We start from the raw sequence: 7,513 nt of genomic DNA on the forward strand, positions 1-7,513 counted from the left end.
CACGGTGGTGGCGGTGGCTATTCTCGAATTTCCGGCTATACATAATACACACACATACTTCAAATTTCATAATACTCTCCAGCCACCCACCCGGTGGCTCAAGGCGGAGATTGCAGCGACTTTGGGATGGCAGTGGTGGCGGCCACCATGGCTGGCGGCCATGGTGGTTCTTACTCGATCTCCGGCCAGCATCACAAGCACCCGACTTCTCAGTTCCATCAGCACACATCTAAAAGCGCCATACGGGATGGAGTACCAAGAACACAACTAGCTCAGCTGCTTTGGGAGGCAGGCGGCAAATAAAACGAGCAATAACAGCGGCTATCGACAACACAAGGCAGTGGCCGCAGCGGCGCTATCGGCAGGCTATAGTGGGACCGGACTCGGCTGGTGGTTCCCGAGTGTTTGTTACACTCTCGGCGGCGGAGGAGGGCTTCCATGGCAGCGATGAAGACTAAAAGGCAGCCTAACGAGCGAAGGCGGCGGTTACACGAACAGCTTCGTCTTCCCGGCGTCAGGGTGAGCACGAGAGGGTTGCTCCGGTGGTTAGGGGTCTCAACCGGGGTGGTGGCGACTGGAAATGGGAGGGTGGCGGCTGCACACTAAATTTAGGATTAGGGTTCCATGTCTTTTGAACAAATGAGCTGCAAGGAGGGTGACGGGACTAATACCCGTCTCCAATATAAAGTTTGTGCTTTTTGACGATTCCAGCCCCTCCTCCCTTTATTCTTCTCAACTTAAATCCAAATATTACCATTCAGCCCTCAGCACTTCAATATCTTTTCAATTTAAGTTCCAATCTTACCAAACATTCCCTGACTCCTGAAAATCTTCGCAAAATAAATCCTGAAATTAAACTTTAACCCTCGAAAGTCTAAAATATACCATTTGGCTTCCCGAAACCAACACCCCACTAATTATTATTTGATTTGGGCTTTAAAACTATATAAAAAATAATAATAATAATAAAATTACTTCTTGGGGGTTCGGGTCTATTATTTAATTATTCTATTTTAAACGGGATGTTACATCTTTGGGCTGTGAACACCCTTTTAAGCTTCCAAATCATAAGTATCCTTTCCATATACTAGTTATCCATTAGAAACTCTTGAATCACAACCAAGAAACAACCATTTTAACATGAACATCAAGAATTTACGACCGTAAACTCTCCCTTGGCCGTAAACCCTTCTCATGATCATCCTTGGCCATAAACATCTTTGGCCGTAAACACCTTTAGCCGTAAACACTTAAAGTGTGGCCGTGAACTCCCTTAAACCAATCATATGTGATTGATACACTCCATTGTGAGTGATTCCTAGTTCCTAGGGATGTTTCCAATACATGATTAGTTGTTATATACATTAATTATATACATATATGTGTTATTATATGCTTATTAGGATCTGTTTGTGCTCGGGACTTCACTTGACACTTAGCATCCTATATCGATCTTACATTCGAATCACTTGACACTTAGTCTCCTGGAAGGAGAGCGTGAGTTTGTGTATAGATCTATACGGGATTGACCATCCTACACATTGCTGCTAGCTATAGTGGGACCTGCAGGTCTACGGGTGACGAATGTCATACCATTTCGACGTCTTTGATCGTCGTGTTTTACTAGTCAATCAAGTATGGTTATAATCTCATCACATTTTACCTTAATTAAACAAACTGGTTTAAGGTAGTTAGTACATATGTAGTTACTTTATACAATACTACTGTACATCTTCATTTTCCCATTACATTCATATAGTGATCTTCTCACATAAAAGGTAATGTAAACTATTTTCTGGTAATAATAGTCATACTGGGGAAAAACACTCACTTTTACAAAAGGATAAACACACAAAACAGTCGGGTCTTGGTAGAAGACTACTTTAGTAGAAAATATAGGATTTTCTAGGAAGCTTACAAACATTTACATCAAACACTTACAAACATTTTCATCAAACTTATACAAACAATGACACTAAAATACTTATGAACTCACCAGCTTAAATGCTGATCTACGCTTTCAAAATAACTTGTATTCTCAGGTCACCAGTAGACAGGTACCGATGACCAGGTTTTGAGAAGACGGAGCATGTTCAAGACTCGTCTTTTATTTTGATTCTTATTTTGGTGTCTTTCAATATATACACAGAACACACTTGTATTAAAATTATATTATTAATGCAATGGATGATGTTGTTGCTTGTTTTACTATTGTGCATTGTTATGATACTATACATGACGTCCTCCGCCCCCGAACGTTTCCGCCGTTCTGGTTTGGGGGTGTGACAGATTGGTATCAAAGCTTTGTTTATAGTGAATTGAGTATATCAACCCATAAAAGATATACAACTATAAACACATCGGGATTAAAACACTCTGACCAAGAGTTAATACATTTAAAATAATAAAATATTTTAGTAAAGTATTTATACAAGCATTCATATACTAGGATCAGTGTCATACTAGAACATAACAAAAGTATTGCAATTGTTGAACAACACAAGTAGGCTTGGGGACATATAATCAGTTCTGGGAGTGATATAGCCTGATCAACTATATCTTTCCGAGAAGTGATTAGCATGTGCCTAGGAATGGTTGTGGTGTTGCAGCAAGTCTAAAAACTTACCAACACTACTACAATGAAAACTTTAGAACAAAACATAAAACTTAAAATACTATAGGAGTATTTTGTGTTACTATTATTACTTATGTGCAAACTAAAAGGTCTTTATTAGTATGTCAATAGTTGTTGAATGGATACGCTAAGGTTATATGTGACTAAGGTGTCATGGACTTAGAATCTGTGATCTTGCTTTACTTCCTGTTCCTTGTTTGGTTGTGGACTTAGAGTTAGGGTCACTTATTCGAAGGTCTATTCTATCTTGGTTACATGTGATTGGTATGCACTACGCAAGTATTGAAGTAACTGGTAAGGATCATCCTATAATTATCTTAAGTAGTACGTCTATTAACTATTTCTTTTACCCCTATTCTCGTGTAGATAACATGGCTGGATTTCATCCCCACGGAGACCCGTACTTCCCCAACCACGGAAATGGTGGATGGCTCGATGCAGAGCCAGAAGAGAATCATGCAATCCCTTTAGATGATGACTTCGTAGAAAACTTCCCAGAGGATTCTGACTCCGAGCCAGAAGTCAATGATCTACCCCTAGTGGCTCCAATCCCAAATCCTAACCCTCGTCCGGCTTTTCAAGGCCCGACGCTTCTGTGGGCAGAGAACTTGGGTAGATGGAGTCAAGATCAGGGTCAACCCATACGATACAACTAAGACAGAAGCTTTTACAATCTGAGTGAGGGAGGCTTAGTAGACAGAATCCTGCCTATTCTGGTTCGCAGGGTTGCTAGAAATGACGAGTAGGGTAGGGCAGCCATCAACCGAGTCATGGAAGTTGATGCCGATACAGGAGTCAACACAGTCCGCATTCGCCATCGACGAGCTGCTCATGGAAGAACTCTGGACCACAATGAGGTCCTGCAGAGAGAACTTACTGCAACTCAAGCTGAAGTCAGGGAGCTTCGAGCACGACAGGCAACGTTTGAAAGGCGTATGCTGGAAATGGAGCGTCATCAGGCAGAATCAAAGGCTCGTCTGAGCGGTTCTCGTCGTAAGTAAAGTCTATTGTACTTTGTCTTTTGGATATAATTAGGTCTATCTATAGACTGTAGTGTTAATTTCCCGCTTATTTCAAAAACCTTAGACTTTCAGTCTGCTAGGTCGTTATGCTGTCAAATTTTCTAAATTTTGGTTTGATGTAAGACCTATTCCTAGGTCATTTTTCCCGAATTTGTTACATCTTTAATGCCAATATTATTGACATATATCTAATCTCATGGGAATTCGTTATCCAAATGCTTTCATCCTTCTATTGTTAGATCTCTATTACAATCATACTCTCATCTGTTTTGTTAGGCTATGGTGATTTAGTCCATGGATTACTCTCATTTTCTCACTATGGAATGCTTATCGGTATCTTCATCTTTGTGAACTTATTGCTACAAGATGCCTCCTCGTAGATCAAACAGGCGCACTACTCCGATAACTCCAGCTCAAACTCCGCTACCTCCTCCACAATTCGATCTGACAGCTATCCAAGCTGCAGTGGCTGCGGCTGTCAAGGCAGCCCTATCTCCATTCAACACGACCGGTACTAGCGGGAGTGGATCGGGTGTTAACTACACCCAAGGGGGTAGTCACGGGCACCCTAAGGAATGTTCGTATAAGGACTTCACCGACTGTAAGCCCAGGACCTTTAACGGGACTAGTGGAATCATTTCCCTCTCGCAATGGTTCGAGAAGACGGAGTCGATCTTTGAGATCTGCTCCTGTACGGAAAGGAGCAAAGTTAAATTTGCTGCCTGCACCTTCGCGGATAGAGCCCTGACATGGTGGAATAGCTATGTCAAGTCACTAACCCTGATAGTGGCTAATGCTACAGGCTGGGAAGCTCTGAAGGAGCTTATGATTGAAGAGTACTGCCCGAGGGGCGAGGTTCAGAAACTTGAGCAAGAACTTTGGATCCTAACCATGAAGGGCTCCGACATAGTCGCCTACACTGCCAGGTTCAACGATCTTGTGGCTCTATGTCCGGGAATGGTCCCTACTGATGGAAAGAAGGTTGAGAGGTATATATGGGGGCTGGTGCCTCTATTCTAGGGGAATTTCTTAGCTTCAAACCCACTACCTTCGACAGTTCCAAGCGATTGGTACAGCGACTCATCGATCACGGAGTCCGCACCCCAACAACGACAACAACCCTTTCCGTCTGAGAACCATCCAAAGTCGCTGACAACAACCGGAAGTTCTGGGATAACATGAAAAAGAACGAGGCGCATAACTCTGCCAAAAAGCAGCAGGTCGTGGTTGTTCATGCGGCGATAACACCTACTGCCACTGCGCCAGCGAAGCAGTATGCGGGAAGCTTGCCCAAGTGCAACAAGTGCAGCTTCCACCACAATGGATCCTGTCGGGAAATGCAATGCTCTAACTGTAACAGGAAAGGGCACACTGCCCGTTTATGCAAAGCTCCGACTAGGCCAATCACCCAAGTCCCCGACGTTGGTGTGGGCCAGGCTTGCTACGGATGTGGCGAGGTGGGTCACTACAAGAGGAACTGCTCGAAGGCAGGGAACGCGGGCGGAGTGAGAAGAGTTTTGGCTATAGGCCACGAGGAAGCGGCAGCAGACCCTACAGTGGTCACTGGTACGTTTCTCCTCGATAACTCTTATCCATGCAAACTGTTTGATAGTGGAGCGGAGAGGAGTTGTGAACCAGAAATTTGCACACTTACTTAAACAACAATCACACACACTTAAAGAACCGTTCACTATAGAAATGGCTAACGGAAAGACTGAGAGCACTAGCTGCATATACATAGGATGTACCCAAACTCTAGATAGTCATTCATTTCCAATCGACCTCATGCCGGTCTCAATTAAAAGTTTCAACGTCATTATCGGCATGGATTGGTTGAGTTCTCATCGTGCCGACATCATGTGGTATGAGAAGGTCGTTCGTCTTAATCTATCGTCTAACGAAACCCTAGTTATCTACGGCGACAAACTAGGCACGAACCTTTGTATCATCTCGAGCATACAAGCCCATAAGTACTTACGAAAGGAATGTCATGCATTCCTTTCTCATGTTGTCGATATGAGCCAAGAGACGAAAGACATAAAGAACATCCCAGAAGTACGCGACTTTCCCGACATCTTTCCAGAAGAACTACTAGGATTACCCCCACAGCGTCAAGTCGAGTTCAGAATCGACTTAGTTCCAGGGGCTACCGTAGTAGCCAAATCGCCCTATCGTCTAGCACCAGCTGATATGCAGGAGCAATCCGGTCAACTTAACGAACTGCTCAGCAAGGGCTTTATTATACCAAGCTTCTCACCCTAGGGAGCACCGGTCCTGTTCGTGAAGAAGAAATACGGATCGTTCCGTATGTGCATCGACTACAGAGAACTAAACAAGCTTACCGTCAAGACTCGTTACCCTCTGCCTCGCATAGACGATTTGACCGACCAACTGCAAGGGGCGAATTACTTTTCCAAGATCGACCTGAGATCCGGCTATCACCAATTACGAGTGATAGATGAGGATGTTCCGAAGACAGCCTTCCAAACTCGTTATGGACACTACGAGTTTGTAGTGATGCCATTCGGATTGACCAATGCGCCCGCAGCATTCATGGACTTAATGAATAGGGTGTGTCGTCCTTACTTAGATTAATTCGTTATTGTATTCATCGACGACATTCTTATCTATTCTCGTAGTAAGGAGGAGCATAGTCAACACTTACGTCAGATTCTAGAAACATTACGAGCAGAGAAGCTTTATGTGAAGTTCTCTAAATGCGAATTTTGGATTCGAAGAGTCGAATTCTTGGGTCACGTGATTAGCGAAGAAGGAATTCACGTGGATCCTTCTAAAAGAAAGGCCATTGAGAACTGGTCAGCTCCGAAGACGCCTACCGAAATTTGTCAATTTCTAGGCCTCGCTGACTACTATCGCAGGTTCATTCAGAACTTCTCTCGAATCACGAAACCGCTTACTACGTTAACCCAGAAAGGCGTGGCCTTTGACTATGAAGAGAAACAAGAGAAGGCGTTCCAAACGCTGAAGCGAGCCTTATGCAGCGCACCGATACTATCTCTCCCAGAAGGGATAGAAGACTCTGTGGTTTATTGCGATGCATCCAACCAAGGGCTTGGCTGTGTTCTTATGCAACGAGGAAAGGTCATCGCCTATGCCTCAAGACAGCTAAAGACACACGAAGTCAACTACACCACATACGATCTTGAGTTACGAGCAGTGGTATTTGCTCTGAAGATCTGGAGACACTACCTGTATGGTACCTAAAGCACTATCTTTACAGACCACAAAAGCCTACAACATATATTTGACCAGAAGGAGCTCAACATGAGACAACAACGGTGGGTCGAGGTACTCAGTGACTACGAATGCGAAATTCGTTATCATCCCGGCAAAGCCAACGTAGTAGTTGACACCCTAAGTCGGAAAGAATACTCTGGTCGTAGAGTCGAATCAATGACTATGACTATCCATTCACATCTGTCCACACAAATTAAGGAGGCCCAGATAGAAGCCTTGAAGCCTGAAAATGTGGCGGGTGAGTCCCTTAGAGGGATGGATAAGAACTTGGAAGTCAAGGGTGGCGGAGCCTTGTACCTCATGGATCGGATCTGGACACCGAAGGACGGTGGTTTCAGAGACTTGGTCATGACCGAAGCGCACAATACTCGATATTCTATCCACCTAGGTTTAGATAAGATGTATCTGGATCTCAAAAAGTTATACTGGTGGCCTAACATGAAAACAGAGATTGCTACCTTCGTGAGCAAGTGTCTTACTTGCGCCAAGGTTAAGGTCGAATACCAGAAACCCTCAGGTTTACTTCATCAACCGGAGATACCTGAATGGAAGTGGGAGCGGATTACAATGGACTTCATAACCAAGTTGCCCAATACAT

The sequence above is a fragment of the Lactuca virosa genome, chromosome 4 (genome assembly GCF_052849685.1).
Source record: "Lactuca virosa cultivar CGN04683 chromosome 4, Lactuca_virosa_CGN04683_v6, whole genome shotgun sequence".
Classification (NCBI taxonomy): domain Eukaryota; kingdom Viridiplantae; phylum Streptophyta; class Magnoliopsida; order Asterales; family Asteraceae; genus Lactuca; species Lactuca virosa.